The sequence below is a fragment of the Fundulus heteroclitus genome, chromosome 21 (assembly GCF_011125445.2).
Source record: "Fundulus heteroclitus isolate FHET01 chromosome 21, MU-UCD_Fhet_4.1, whole genome shotgun sequence".
Taxonomy (NCBI): Eukaryota; Metazoa; Chordata; class Actinopteri; order Cyprinodontiformes; family Fundulidae; genus Fundulus; species Fundulus heteroclitus.
Window position 1 is genome coordinate 17,770,422 of NC_046381.1, and position 15,705 is coordinate 17,786,126.

Below are 15,705 nucleotides of genomic sequence, written 5' to 3' on the forward strand. Positions count from 1 at the left end.
TCTTGCTGGTGTTCAGGATGAAGTCATTACTGGAGCACCACTTTAGTTTGTGAAACTATTTTCTGTAGGGTGTTTCATCATTGTTAAACATGGGACTCACCACAGTGGTGTCATCCACAAACTACACAACCATGTTTGTTGTTGGGAATAACAGAGCAGTTGTTTGTGAGGAAGATGAAGACGGCTGGGCTGAAGACACAACCCTTCCGAAATTCCAGTGTAGAGTATCAGTGCAGCAGATTTGAGTTTCCCTATCACCGCCTGGAGCCTGTTAGTGAGGAAGTCACTGATCCAGGAGCAGAGCAATGTGATAATCCCCGGCTGTGAAGCCTCAGGGTCGGCATTTCTGGGAGCACAGTGTTGAGGGCTGAACTGGGGCCATGAAAAGCATCCTAACATAAGTGTTGGCAAAAGTGTTGGCGAAACTAATAAAGGAAAAGACCAGTCACCCTGACCTCCCACCTGATATAGGCCATGGAGCGCCTCATCCTAGCAAAACTACGCACCGTGGTTAGCCCCACCTAGGACCCGCTGCAGTTTGCTACCGGCCCAACATTGGAGTAGAGGATGCCATCATCTACCTGCTGCAGCGGTCGCTCACCCACCTGGAGACCACCGGGAGCGCTGTGAGAGTCATGTTCTTTGACTTCTCCAGCACTTTCAACACCATCAAACCGGTGCTGTTGAGGGGGAAGCCGGAGGACGCTGGAATGAACAAACATCTGGCTGACTGGAACATCTACTACCTCACTGACCGCCCTGAGCACATGCAGCTGCACAGCTGTCAGTCAGAGGTGGCAGTCTGCAGCACCGGGGCCCCCACAGGGCACTGTCTTGTCTCCGTTTCTTTTCACCCTCTACACCTTGGACTTCACCTACAACACGGACAGCTGCCATCTTGAGAAGTTCTCCGATGACTCGGCCATTGTGGGCTGTGTGTCTGAGGGGAACGAGCTGGAGTACCAGTCGGTCATCATGGACTTTGTGGACTGGTGTGAGAAGAACCACCTGTGTCTAAACACCAGTAAGACCAAGGAGATGGTGATTGACTTCAGGAGAAGACCCCTACCTCACTCCCCCGTGGACATCCAGAGGCAGGACATAGAAACTGTGGAGAGTTTTAAATACCTGGGTGTTCACGTCAATAATAAACTGGACTGGACTCATGGCCATGTATAAGAAGGGCCAGAGCCGCCTCCACCTCCTCAGGAGGCTGAGGTCCTTTGGAGTGAGCAGGCCCCTTCTTAAAACCTTCTATGACTCTGTGGTGGCCTCAGCCCTCCTCTACGCTGCCGTCTGCTGGGCCCCAGGCAGCGCAGAGCGGGACAGAAAAAGACTGAATAGGCTGGTGCGGAAGGCCACTTCTGTCTAGGGCTGCACTCTGGACTCTGTGGAGGAAGTAGCCGAGAGGAGGATGTTGTCCAAGCTCACATCCATCATAGAAAACACCTTTCACCCCCTGCACCAGACTGTAGTGGAGCTGAGCAGCTCGTTTAGTGACAGACTTAGACATCCCGTTTGTAAAAAGGAGTGCTACCGCAGGTCATTCATCCCTGCTGCTATCAGATTATACAATGCTGCACTATAACTGTAATAACTGTGCAATAACTAGAGTGCAATTACTAGAGTGCAATTACTATATAATACCCTGTGCAATAATCCTGTTAAATAAGCGACTTCAGCTGTATCTCACTACCTCACTGTTGTTCCTTACCTGGTACTACCTTAATGCAAAATTTGCATTTGTAATTGTATTTGTATATAAGCCACCCTGAATGTACATAGTCATCTCAAACCTCTGCTTTATTTCCTTTGTATTTTTATTTTTTATTGTATTTTTTTCTTTGATATACTGTATATATATGTGGATCCACAGTCTATAACTTATGCACCTTTTCCTCCTTTTGGTACCTTCCTTTAATCACTAAGCCGATGTGTGACAAGTGAATTTCTCCAAGGTGAGATCAGTAAAGCTTATCTTATCTTATCTTATATCTACTTTCTCTCAATGACACTTATAAATACATCATCCGTACTTTTCACTAGAGTTGTCATCAAAATGCATACAATTGCAAATGTTTTGCTTAAATTTTGTTGTCATATATACTGGAATCTCGGTGACACTCAGTGATGTTGGTAGGAAACGTCACTTCCTCACATTTTTCTAAGAAAATCTTTGGTGAAACTAATAAATAAAAGGTTATCTACCTTCCTGAACGAAGATTACGAAAATGATATCCATACTTATTGCTATAAATGTAATCAGAGTGAATATAAATGCAGTTTTGTTTAAATGTTTACTTTTCCTTGGGTGCCATGTTCTTTTTTTACTCGGGAAAACTTGATAGTCACGTGACCTGGTTGCAAGCTAATGTAAATGAATAGGACAAATGGAACGTAAGCCTGACATGTATTGAAGGGGCAAATTGTGAAAATACTATGTTCCCCCTGTAGACCAACATGGATATTATACATTTTTCAGAGAGATTGGGTTGCTTTAGAATGTATTGAAGTTTGTTTTACCACTGTCAAAAAAGTGTTATAAAACAGAGTTAAAGATATCAAGTATTTCCGCCATTAATCATACCACATTTCAGCAAGATTTACTATTTATTTTACAGGTGTGTGTACAGGCATCCAGATTTATTTCGGCAGAAGTGATTCTGGCAGCTCCACCTATGTCGCCATCCTTACTCATTTAAAGCCACCTGATGAAATGGGGGAGTGACTGAAAAATTATTTCTTTTAAGATTTAGCTGAGATTTTAAAGCAGCAGTATAGCTGCTTTTAACCTGGGGCCACAATGTCCTCCTAATCTCCGGTTCTTTCGACCGTCATCATTTGTCTTATCAGTATTAACATTTCAGTTACTAATACTGCATACATAATACAGTATCTGTCTTATTTTGAATAAGAAAATACATTTGTTTAATTTCTTTATATAATATTACTTATATAAAGTAAAATGGTGAACCCATAGGTGTTTTCATGCATCAAGTTGATTGCATCATGTGCCGACCTGTTTTCCCTGTAAGCAAAGTAAGCAATTAAGGTCCAGCAGGTGGGCCTGGAATCTCCTTCACATGATTCAACACCAGTTGCTAAAAGTATTTCATGTCCAGAGACATCAGGGCTATATACCTGTAGTGATTTATCAATATGACAGTGTGTTTCTTGGGGATAGAGATGATGGTGGAGTGTTTGAGCTTTCCTAGTCTTTTGACACTGAAAGCGCCTATTAACCTCTTTCTCAGAGCGTCTAAATCCACGTAGTCCATGATGAATTATGCTGCTCAAGGTGGCAGCATGTTGGAGTTACTCAATTTGTTTTCATTCTGATATTCTTTCTAAAGAACCTAAATACCTCATTTTCTGCTTGCTGCTTTGTACCCCTGGATAAAGGAGCTCCTCCCTATATCTGTAAGGCCTACTCCAGCCACCGTACAAATAAAGTTTATGTTAGCCTCTACTTTCTGAGATCTTGATCTTTCAGCTATGATCCACATCTCTTTACCTTAAGCAAGGGTTGTAGTGTGGTAGGGTGGGTAAACTGAGACATGTCTTTTCCCTGAGTTTTTACATTTTTCATTTTTGTGGTAATAGTGACCTTAATTTGACAGTAGGCTGACATGAAATTGAGTTGAAAGAAAGGGGAAAGACACGAAGCCAAGGTACACAGGCCTGGACTGAAACCTGGGACATCTGCACTGAGGCCTCATTCTGTAGGGAGTAGTCCACTGGTTGAGAACCATGGCCTCAAATTAAGGGAACATTGCTACTAAGAAAACATTTCTGAGAATAAATGACCCATTGACAAGGATATTTGTAACAATTAGGACTCTTAAATAGACTAAAGACACTAATAAAATGTGTTGCATTCTCTGAATTATTTATATAAAAAAATTACTATTGTCAGGGTTCTGTGGATCTGTGCTCTCTAACTCTGCTCCACAGGTGGCTGCAGTTGACGGGTGGGCGTGGCTCGCACCTGCAGTTCATTAGGAACCTTCATCTCTGGCTTATAAGGAGTGCACAGACAGCTGGAAGACGCCAGAGTGTTACTCCGCCGTGGTATGCCTAGGCCACAGATCTGTCTCCTGAGCTTCGTACCTGTGAGTTTTTGGAAACCTGGTTTTGGACTAATCCTGTCTTCCCATCCAAACGGTAAGCGGCACAGCTTCTGGAGATTTTCCCCTGGTTCGATCCTCTTTAATATATATCCCCTTTTCTCCCGCAGTCGTTCCAGCTCTGATGGTCCGACCTCGCCTGATACATTCTGTGCGTGCTTATCCTTTGTTGAGCCTGAAAATAAACATCCTAAAATTGTTCCTGTTTCCATCTGTGTCTGCATATGAGCCAAACACCTAAAAACCATGGCAATTACCAGTAACCTTTTATTGCAAAACACATTCTACAAAATCAACAGTTTTCTGCTGTAAAAGTTTTTTTTTTCCTTTCTCTTCAGTACAACAAATTGTTTAGCATTTTACACATGATGGAAACCTCGAAGAAATCTCTGTGTCCCAATGCGTGGGCTCCTGTAGATCAGTATGCTGCTGCAGCAAATGAGAAAAAGTTGTCAAAGACACTGAAAAGCTCTTTGATAAATGCTGAGTGTCACCACCCTAAAACTCTCTATCTCCCCACTATTGGTTTCTCTCTCTACTTGCAGCTGTGAACAAATGTGAATCAGTGTGACTGGAGGTTTATTTTGAATATGCACCTTTGACTAAATTTCTGGGGTTAAAACATTTTTTATGAACATCCATATTACAGATAAGAGAGCATTTATCTTTGGTTTGAGTGCTACGATTTTTCCTGAACTATTTCCCACTATTCCAGAAGCTCAAGTATAAGCACCTTCTTTTTAACTATGTCCATACTGAACCTTCATCAGAGGAAACATATTTAGAGCAATCTTAATGTTTCAAAGTCATCATTTGTTTTCAATAAGGCCTGAGGTACAGGTTACATCAGGCATATTAAGTCTGCTGACATGGAAGTACAGAGAAGAAAAATTGTTCTTGTTTGCACAATTTTTGTTCAGGCTTGGTCAGTTTACATCGGCTGAGGAGATTGATCACGTTCTGAGGTTGCCAGGGATGAAACTCCAGCATGGGGCATGAAAAGTGTAACATCTGACTAAGAAAAACATTATTGTCAGGTTGCTTTACAAGAATGTCACTCTATAATAATTGTAGCTTGCAACTTACACCAAAAGCCATAACAATGAGTAACCAACTGATTTTAAATAAATAAAGCTGCCACTCTTCAGCCTGCACTGTGTCAGAAGGGAGAAATAAAAGATGCTGTTGGGGTTTTACAGTCATAAACAGTTACATTCTGATGTTCAGGAAAAATCTGATATTCTGCTTTTTAACTGGCTTTGAATGTTGTATTTGTCAAGTAATTCTGTTACTGAATTTGACTCTTACTAAAATGCTAAAGGGTAGAACAAATCAAACAGCTGCGACTGAAATAGAATGTAGAATTATAAAACATATTAAATTAGCTGGAAAGCTTGGCCACCCTCCTCCACAAAATCTACTATTGAAATCTTCAGCATATTTAAAAGTGCCACCAGCTACCTTCCTGAAACGATTTCTTTCTGATTTCTTTCTGAAAATATTGTGCTAGACAGCCTTTTGGGGAGAGGTTACCTTCAAATTTGGTGCCAACTGAGAGCAGGTGTCTGATAAAAATACACATTTGACTCATACTGTTTATTAAACTGAATTTGTGCAAACAAGTGGACTGAAATAAAATGACGTGAGAACATTATATTAAGATTGTATTTATTTATTATTATGTATATCTAACAGGTATATTAAGGCAAAGATGAAAAAAATACTTTGAATGTGTTCCGCACCCTCTCAAACCAAAAAATTATCACACCACAGCTGCTGAAGAACTACAATGAAACCTTATGTGCAGCAAAGTGTTAACAGTTTGTGATGTGTGACTTAACAAACAAAGCTGCGAGTTATCACACTTTGTATTATTTTCTAAGATAATTCCTACTGTTTGTCTTTCTTGTTTTTCCCACAGCTCATTATACGTGTTGCGGTTTGCCTTAATGAATTTGCTATTGTGAGTAATCACAGCAGAGAATTAGATGCATTGAGGTAATAGTAACACTGTGTTACAACTGTATTCGCTGTCTATATTGTATTTCACTGTTCTGGAGGCTGGGCATGATTTCTTTGCATTGAGAATACAGACTGGTTTTAGATGACTTTGTTTAGAACTGCAGCAAGGGTGTAATGAAGTGGTTAGCCTCTACCCAAAACAACAGGAGAATTGGCCCATTGAAGTAAACAAAATAGCAAGAAGGTCCAAGTGCAGCACTTCTCTTATTCCCGTTTCTCAGACCTCTCTCTTCAGGCCACAACCTTTTCACAGAAGACTGTGGTTGCCTAGTAACCTAAATACAAGCTATATCCTTTGAACACATGTATACAATGGGAAACAAATAAAACAACAGGTCAATAAAACAACACATCAACATTCCCAACTGGAACTGGAACACAAGAAAATACAGAATAGTCAAGTATAAAACTGTTTAACATTTTAGTCGGGATGAAAAGCTCCAGCATTTTCTTCAGTATCTTGTTAACTGGAATTTTCTTAGGGTAGGAATGGTAAGAAGGAAATATGTTAGGTTGTGAAACATTAACTTCTTAAAACCTCAGTATTCCTTGCTACTGGTAACCTGGAAAAGTATTAATGTTCATAAACTACAGTAAGGAATCTACATGTACTGTATCTGTATTTTGTTTTTCTGCAACACCTTGGAAAAATAACTTATTATTGCAAGAATATCAAGCTGTAAAAGTTGATTTATGAGTGCAGTGAGGCACATTTTATTAAAAATACATTGGCTGAGTATTTTTGAAGGTCAAACCATTGCTATAAAGCAGGGGTCTTCAAGCCAGGTCCTCAGGACCCACTGTCCTGCATGTTTCAGGTGTTTCCCTAACACCACACACCTGAGTTGAATAAATAGATGATTAACAGGCACTCTGCAGCCCATGATGGCAGCTGAGGAGGTCATGCAATCATTTGATTCAGGTGTGGGGGAGCAGAGACACATCTAAAATATGCAGGACAGTGGGCTCTGAGGACCACGTAAGACCCTTGCTATAAAGGGTAGTTTCTTAAAAAGACAGTGTGTTCTTTAAATCAGTCATGGCATATGGCCTTTCACTCTGAGCCTGGTTCTGCTGGAGGTTTCTTCCTGTTAAAGGGAAGTTTTCCTCTCCACTGTTGACACGGTAGTCAACGACAATGCAGACGACTATCCACTGTGGCTACACGCTCTTTCAGAAGGAGTGAATGCTGCTTGTCAAGACTCAACGCAATCTGTTGGGTTTTCTTAAATATGAAACTTTTTGACCAATCTGTCTGGATGATTTGATTGAAGTGACTTTGTCAAATGCCTAAAGATGACATGTGTTGTGAATTGGCGCTATATAAATAAAATTTTATTTAATTGAATATATTTAGCAAAAAATACATGTCAGTGTAACACAAATTGAATTTAATCTGGCATGAATATACATATCATCATAGAAACAGGGGTTTTTCTTTCAGGTTTAAATTGAGGTTTAAAATAAAAACTAGTTGTTCAAGCCTTTGCAAATAACAGAAATTTGCATAGTCAGAGAAGACCGACTAAAATGTGTGTGTCCATTAAGTTTTACAAAAGATCAAGCATTTTGTTGATAATTCAGAAACTGTATGAAAACCAAAATGTTTTCAAAGCTACAAAATCAATAATGGTCATCAGCAATGTTAAATTATTCATTAATTTTCCATAGCCACTTAATCCCTGTAGGGATGTGGAAAGGGCTGGTGCCTATCTACAGCAGGGCGAAAGGTTAGGTACATCCTGAAAACATTACACAGACAGGTCTGCCAAATTGTAATACTTTTCAGCATTCATGATTGGCTCTTTATTTATATAATTTTAAAATAATTTCTTTTTTTTTTACTTTAAGCTAAATACTTTAACTAAAGGCCGTTCCATTATTATCTGTCTTCTTGCACACAATAGAAGTCCCATTCTGTTGAGGTGACAAGTTTTATGAGAAAGGAGCCATTGTGTCATACCAATTCATGGCCACACTCATAGAGACTTTAGCAGCAGATGCCGCACAGAGGGGAAAGTGTTTTTGCTCACCTTCTTCATCTCCAGTATTCCCAGACGGCCTGCTGAATCAAATTGGCATTGCATTCACCAGCACATCCCACAAGCCTTCATGCCACAGCTGTCTTCCTTGTTGATTAGTAATTTCTTCCTGCTGAAAACCGGATGTGTCAACATATAAAGAGCTCTCCAGATGTTTTGAAGTGTCATAACAATACAGGTGGTAGACTGACAAGGTAGATTTTGCCCTCTGCCACAGCCAGCATGAAACTTTTGTCCAACTACTCATACCAAAAAAACTAAACAAAAAAGAAAATCGTCTTTTTATTTTGATGATGTTTGTTTGTGTATATATCCACGCAATACCATCATCAACAATAACAGGTTATTATTGGGTCATATTCTAGTAACCATAATTATTGTTTCTGAGCTGCTGGTTTTAGGATGTTCAAACTTAGAGATCTCTAAATCCCAAACCCTAAACCAATGCATAGATTTTGTTCAAGATGCTAGTTATTTCTAACCTGACCCTAGCCAGATGGATTTCGCTCCGCCTAGCTCCACTCATCCATCTGGGACAGATCCATAGGAATAGCATTTCAGAAGGCTGGGCCTTATCAAAAATCCTTGCATATGATTGGATAAGCCACATGTCTTTCATCTTTATTGACGTGCTATTTTAACCACTCACACCGAAGCCAACCCGTGATGCTGATGAGAGTGACTCAGGAAAAAATGAAACTTCTTTTTTTTTAAATGTGTTTGTGACTCTTGTGGTACGTGTTTTATTGACAGTAAGCTGACAGGAAGAGGGGGGAAGACAGGCGGCAAAGAGCCGCTGGTCGGAGTCGATCCCGGGCCGACCGCGTCGAGGACTAAAGGCCTCCTAATATGGTTTGCGCTAACCGCTCAGCTACGGGCGAGCCCCGGAAAACAAAACTTGCCAAATCCGGCCGGGAGAAGGGCGAAAACATCGTTTCCACCAACAAAAGCTTTCAGAGCCGTTCTCTGATGTTCTTTTAATGAAACAATATTAGGTAGATTGGACAACATGGAAGAAATAGCAGCATCAATGTTAATGCTTGCTTCCTCGATGTGAGCCGCCATTGTTGTCTAAATCAAAACAGTCTCACGTCACAGTCGCTTCTCCACTACGTCACATCTGTGAAACTCCAGCCCTGCATCCTGATTGGCTGGAGAATAAAATTGGTTGAAGAAATCACTCTCTATGGAAGATGTCCCAGATGGATGTGAATGACGCTGGGTGGAGCTAAGCGGAACGAAATTCATCTGACTAGGGTCAAGTTAAGTTATTTCAGCCCCTGCTTTGACTTGTTTGAGCTTCATAAATCCTCAACTAGGAATGACTCGATCCAATACTTATGATCAGTCCTGATGGAGCCTTCTTTTAAATTGGCCTCGGAGTCCATGTATAAACTCTACCTACTTACCCAATACATCTTGATCGACATTCTGTCTGTCATGTCCTCAGTGAGCCATGCAAGGAAAGAATGAGCTCTTTTTTTTCTGCATAGCTTGCAAAACTTGTTGTTAATCTAGCAAATCTTGGTTTTCTTTAATAAGTTGTGTGTTGTGTGATTTTTCTTTCATAGTTTCTCCAGTCAATGTAAGCAAGACTGACCAGAAAGCAGCTTAAACACCAGACATTACGTTTTGTGATGTTCAAAACAAAGCACTTCGTTTGTGTAACAGGAGAACAACTTTTTTGTCTGGTGGAATCATGTAGAAAAAAATTAGCAAACTTAGTTATAAACAACTATCATACAAAAAGAGAAAATACGTGTTAGCTAAGTACTTCACCAAACTATAGACCTTTAGCTGTAGTGAGAAGTGAAAGGTTTATTTAAAAGAGGAATAATGGCAGGTGAGGCAGGCAAGCAGAAACAGACTTGGCAGATGAGTTATGGCAGAAGGTGCTGGCAGGCAGGGACGATCAGAGAACCAGAAGATGTATCCTGTGCCAGATGTATCCTGTAGGCTGTGACGGATCCAAAAAAGTTATGTGGACTGGGGAACCACCAGAACGGCAGTGAAAGATGCTGGAACTCATGGAGAAATGGACAGAGCTGCAGCATGCAGACACAGGCAACCTTTAACAGAAGAGTCCCACTGGCTGAGCACACAGGACCTGGTAGAGACAGGGCACATCAAACTGGATGAGAAGAGACGTTCTGGCCGGGATCAGTTGGCTGAGGCAGGTATATGTAGGCAGGTGTACAGGTGAGCAGAGTAGACTATTTAGTGGCAACAGGTGGAGATGATCTAGAGTAGAGTGGTGGCTGGAGGGAGACTGAGCTGATTGAGAGATGACAGGCTGATAGGAAATGTCCAAAACAAAACAGACAAAAACCTAAATCATGATTAAGTCATGTCTGTCGGGTGTCCCGGAGGCAGACCCCGGCGTGTGCAGGACCTCCGGCGGGCAACCCGGCATAGCAGCATTTCTGGCGGGCAACCCCAGCGTGGCAGCCGCTCAGATGGGTGAGTCAGATGATGCTCTTGGCGAAGCAGGACCCTTGGCGGCTGACAATGGTGCAGGGCTCTTGGCGGAGGGCGTCGACGACTCAGATGAGCACCCCTGAAGCACACCCTGTAACGGACCTGTAGGCATCCGGCGGGACCTGATGCTTTGCGTCCGATGGTTGGGTGAGTTCTCTGCGAACCTCAGTGACAGCTGGCAGGCAAGCTTGAGTGTCCATGTCAATCATCAGACAATGGGGACTGATTTACCTAGACCCCCTCCTCGCAGGACTGTGGAGTGCAGACTGGACCCGTGGCGGACCTCCCCAAGTAATCCTTTGGTATAATTTCCAAATGCTTGAGGGTGCCACCTTGATCTGAACAAACAATTATATGCAAATATAAACACAGCAGGAAAATCCAGCCCTCATACTGGTTAAGAAGGAGATAGATTGCACGTCTCTCACAGATGAATGTGTTTTGGTGGAACAAAAGCAAACAACACTGAAAACACTTGCTGAAGCTGGTAAGGGATTGTCATTTTCCACCTGTTGGTTGACTGAAAGACTAATCTTTTATTTATTAGTTAAGTAACTGTAGATGTTTTCCTTAAATGTTGTTTTTCATGTACAGGAACATTGCCGAAAGTCGTAGATGTAGAGCCCTGCATCCATAGCAACCACCTTAGCAAAGATAGAAAACGGAATATTCTCATCTCTTTCTGAGAACGTACGCAAAACTAATAAATGAAAGATTATCCACTTTCCCTAAGAAAAGATTCTAAAATTGTATGTATACTGTCAACGCGCATATAAACTCTTACTTTCTTTAAATCTTGAGTTTTCCACATACATTACAGGGAACGGCAGCCATGTTCTTTTTTCGCAGGGGGAAACTTTGTTGCAAGCTTATGTTATTGGATAGCCAAAAAAAACAACAACATAGGACTGAAATGTATTGAGGGGCCAAATTGTGACAATGCTATATATCCCCCTGTGGACCAACGTGGTGTGATGCCCACACCCCAGGTCACACCTTAAAAGTCAGTACCACACATGCACCTTCACTTTTTTAGCTACCAATCAGTATATGTACACTTTAGTTTGCAATAAAACTTCATTTTTAGTTTAAGTACGTCTTACATTTGTAAGAGCGCACATTTAGTTCACTTTTGTTCTTACAGAAACTTATCCATATTTTCTTTGTGTTTTTTTTCACTAATCTTTGTTTCTTACCTTCCATGGTGCCTGGGGGTTTGACCAGACAATAGATGTCTGCCAGGGCTCAGATCTCCTGAATACAGGGAGGGGAAATTGGACTGTTCCACCTGCTGTTGCTGGAAGGGGAAATTTGTATTTTTATTTTTTGTATTTCACTTAGGGTTTGTATTTAGAGGTTGGTGTGTTTTCATTGTTCTTAGATTAGTTTATTGCCAAGCTTAACTGTATTGCTTTGTTTTGTAATTTGTGATTCTTTGATTGGTTTAATTACCCCTATTGTGTTTTTGGTCTAATCAGCCAGTGTAAATATTGTGTGTCATTTCTTTGAAAGGTCAGTTATGTTTGGTTGTGCAGTCAGTTAGTTTAGGCACAGTTTTGCTTAAGTTAAATTTTATCTTTCTTTTTTACCTCTTTTCTGACTCTGGAACCCAGAGTTTTTGTAAATTTGGCTTTTTGGGTTAAAAAAAACAACAAAAAAAAAACAGTTTTTTAATTAATCCCTGTGACTTTTGCATTTTACCCCCTCACAGCAGCTATTACATATTTCTCAGTGAGACTGGGTTGGTTAAGGACAGCAAAGTCAGTGTTTTGGAGTGCCTGTTATAAAGCCCTGATCTCAATCTCATAACAGTTTTGGAGTATGTATGAGGTCATTGCTCACTTACTTTGAAGCAAATCAATACAGTGAAAGTACCAAGTCAACACATTCGATGTTGTGCCACGCCATGTGCGGCTGCTGCCGGGTTTCACCTGTGGGAAGTAGAACTATTTCTCTCATCTTTGCCATGTCTTTCCAGCTGTCCAAAAGCTTAAAGCGTTTACCTGCCTCTACACACTCATCTTTCAGTGAAACATCAACCCTAGGCCACCATGAATTTTTACCAATTTCATCCTCTCCAATCATTAAACGACCAATTATGTCTATCTGGCAGAGCTTGTGATGCATTCAGCCAATTCACTAATTGATGGAGACATGTAGTTTTTGACCACAGACTATGTGGTATTTATCACATAGTTCTGGAAGCTGTCTTAGAGTTTTTTCTTCATTGTTATCACAAATAATAAAGTGCTCCTTGATCTGCTAAATAACATCCTCCTTATTTTTCGAGGAGGTGTGATAGCGGCTAATGGATGACAAATTACTAATAGTGTACCAGACACAATAATCAAAAGTGCAGGTGATAAACCATAATTGGACCACTCGTCCACATAACTCCCTTTCATCACAGGGGGAGATCAATAGTCCTTTAGAGGGAAGCTAAGAAATTATCCTGGAGATCAACCTGAATGGTTCAGAGCTGAGCAGCCAGATATCAAGCAGAACACAACAGTCTCGACTAATGAAAGCATTTCACACAAGACCTTAAATTTGACACATTTTAGTATATAACAAGCCCTTGCAAGAAAGCATACCCTTTGTTTGCTAGAGGTAAATGCCTCTTTGTGTATCCATGTTAAAGTTTAATGCTTCAAAATAAAATTCAAGCTCTCTGCTGGCAATAAAAATTCTTCTGTGTACTTATTTGACCTGGAAGAGGAAAAACAGGGGGAAAAAATACAGATTAAGAGCGGTTCAGGAATAATTGCTAAGCTGTAGAATTTGTTTATGATTTGTTTTTATGAATTTCCTTCCAAAGGGAAAAATCAAATTAAGGATCTGGCTATAAAGTAAAAACTCTTGGGACTTTGGCAAATGGCAGACAATCAATATTTCTGTTTAGGTTTTATTGTCTGCCGTATGTCTTGATGTTGTGTTGGGTCGAGTTTGGTCTTTTTAACTGTGTCTGCTCACATTTAGTCAAACTTATTGGCTGGTGTTACTGATAAAAAAGTCTTTAAGTGGGAAAAGTGATTCAGTCTTAATTCATGCGGATAGTTTGAATGTTCATTATCAGTGATAATTACCATTGAACAAATTCTAAATGCAATTAATGCAATTAAAACAGAATTAATTTAGGTTCACAGTTCCCCATCTAAAACGTAACACCGTGAATTGGTTCTCAATCTTTTATCAATCTTTTAAGTAAATGTAGTATTTAATAATATCTAGATCACGAGCTCATGTGTCAGTTAGCATCCTAATTATGACTCCACCTTGCAACCTAGCTGTTGCCAGTCAATTCTCTTGACTGCTGTTCTGTTTCCTCACATAAACTATGGTTTAATGTGCTCAAACTTTTAAAAGTGTTGCTCTCCTTCACATTTTTTTTCATATTTTTGTTGTCAAACAGCAGAGAGAATGTAAAACTTTTGTTAGAAAATATACATGTTTTCCAGCAACCCTTAAAGCACTATGTCATATATTCCCCTTTTAAATAAAATCTGAATTCTGTGTCAGAGTGCTTCTGGTGGGGTTGCGGTGGTGGCTCGGGGCTAGAGCACGCGACCCATGTTTGGAGGTCTCAGTCGTTGACACAGCCGTCCTGGGTTTAGGTCCCAGCCTATGCACATTCGCTGCATGTCTTCACCTTTCTCTCTCAACCCTGTTCCCTGTCAACCTACTGTCAAATAGTGGCAACTAATACCAAAAAAGGAGCGTTTAAGATAATAAACTCCTCATTTCGTGTAATTCTCAGACAAAATCGTTGTTCTTAGTTTTGTCATGTTTCCTCTGTGGTCATCAGAGTGCAAAGTGACAGAGTGCATTAGGCTGCGAGTTTATTCCCCTGTCTTTTCTGTACGTGCAAACTCTCACTCACCGCCTGCTTCCAACTTTGGCAGAGTAACAACAGGAACTGAGTGCAGTTTAGATTGTTAAGATGCAAGCCTTTATTGCTTTGATTAAAGTATAAAGGAAAGTGTTACACTCAAGCTGAAAGAGAAAAGAGAGGTGTAGTTTTTCAATAACAAGTCCCGCCAGAAAAAAACTGGCAAGTGCATAACAGCTTCAATCGTGCCTGCAAACAGACACGCTTATAACACATTTGGGGTTGTATCATGCAAATATTAATTATTTGTATTTAAGGGTTTTAAATTGCTGGCTTTCCACCATTCTGGAGCTTTCCTCACATCTGTACTGTGATATGACTCTCTCTGTTACAGATAAGGAACTTTTTTTTATTTAAAAAAACCCAAGCTTTCCCTTTGAGCTCAAGTGTGAGATTTTGAACTTAAAGCACATTCTCGCTTCAGTGGTGTGATGAAATGTTTTAGTTTGTCCTTGGATTAACAACATTTTGCTTCACCTTTTACTCAAAAGCCTCAATCACTCATATTGTTTGTGTCAGAGTACCTTTGGTTCTCATCAAAAACCCCAGGCACGCTTCTTATATGAAGTCTGATGATGGATGACATGGGAATTGTTAATGAAGTCGGGTGTTTTGCTGGGCTTTTTTTGTAATAGCAGAAATGGTTCTCTAATAAAATCCTGAGAGGACCATAGTGTTGAGGGAAGTAATTTCATTGGTTCAGGTGAGAGGAATTGATAGAGTCACACACTTTGTGTGGATTCTAATCGAACAAAGTGAACATGACAAAACTGAAATTAGAAGAACTGAGAGACTGATGGCATGAAAAGAAATGAAAACCACCCTGTAATGGAAGCAGTAGGTTGGTACTATTTTCATTATTCTCTCTCAAACTGTTTATTTAATATCTTATCACAATCGAATATCCTGCAAAGACATCATTGAGTAATTTGTGTTAATTCAAAGAGCATTTTTCATATTTTTATCAAAGCTGCGTATTTTATTAAAACTCTTCATTTGACAACCTATCCGCCCTTTTGTTTCTCCTAAAAATGATTATGCTGTGAATCTGTTTTGCAAACGAAAGACTGAAATGGACTCAAGTAATCTTGCCTTCAATCGAAGCTGAAATGTTGACTATGATGCATGACTTGACAGTTTTCTCATT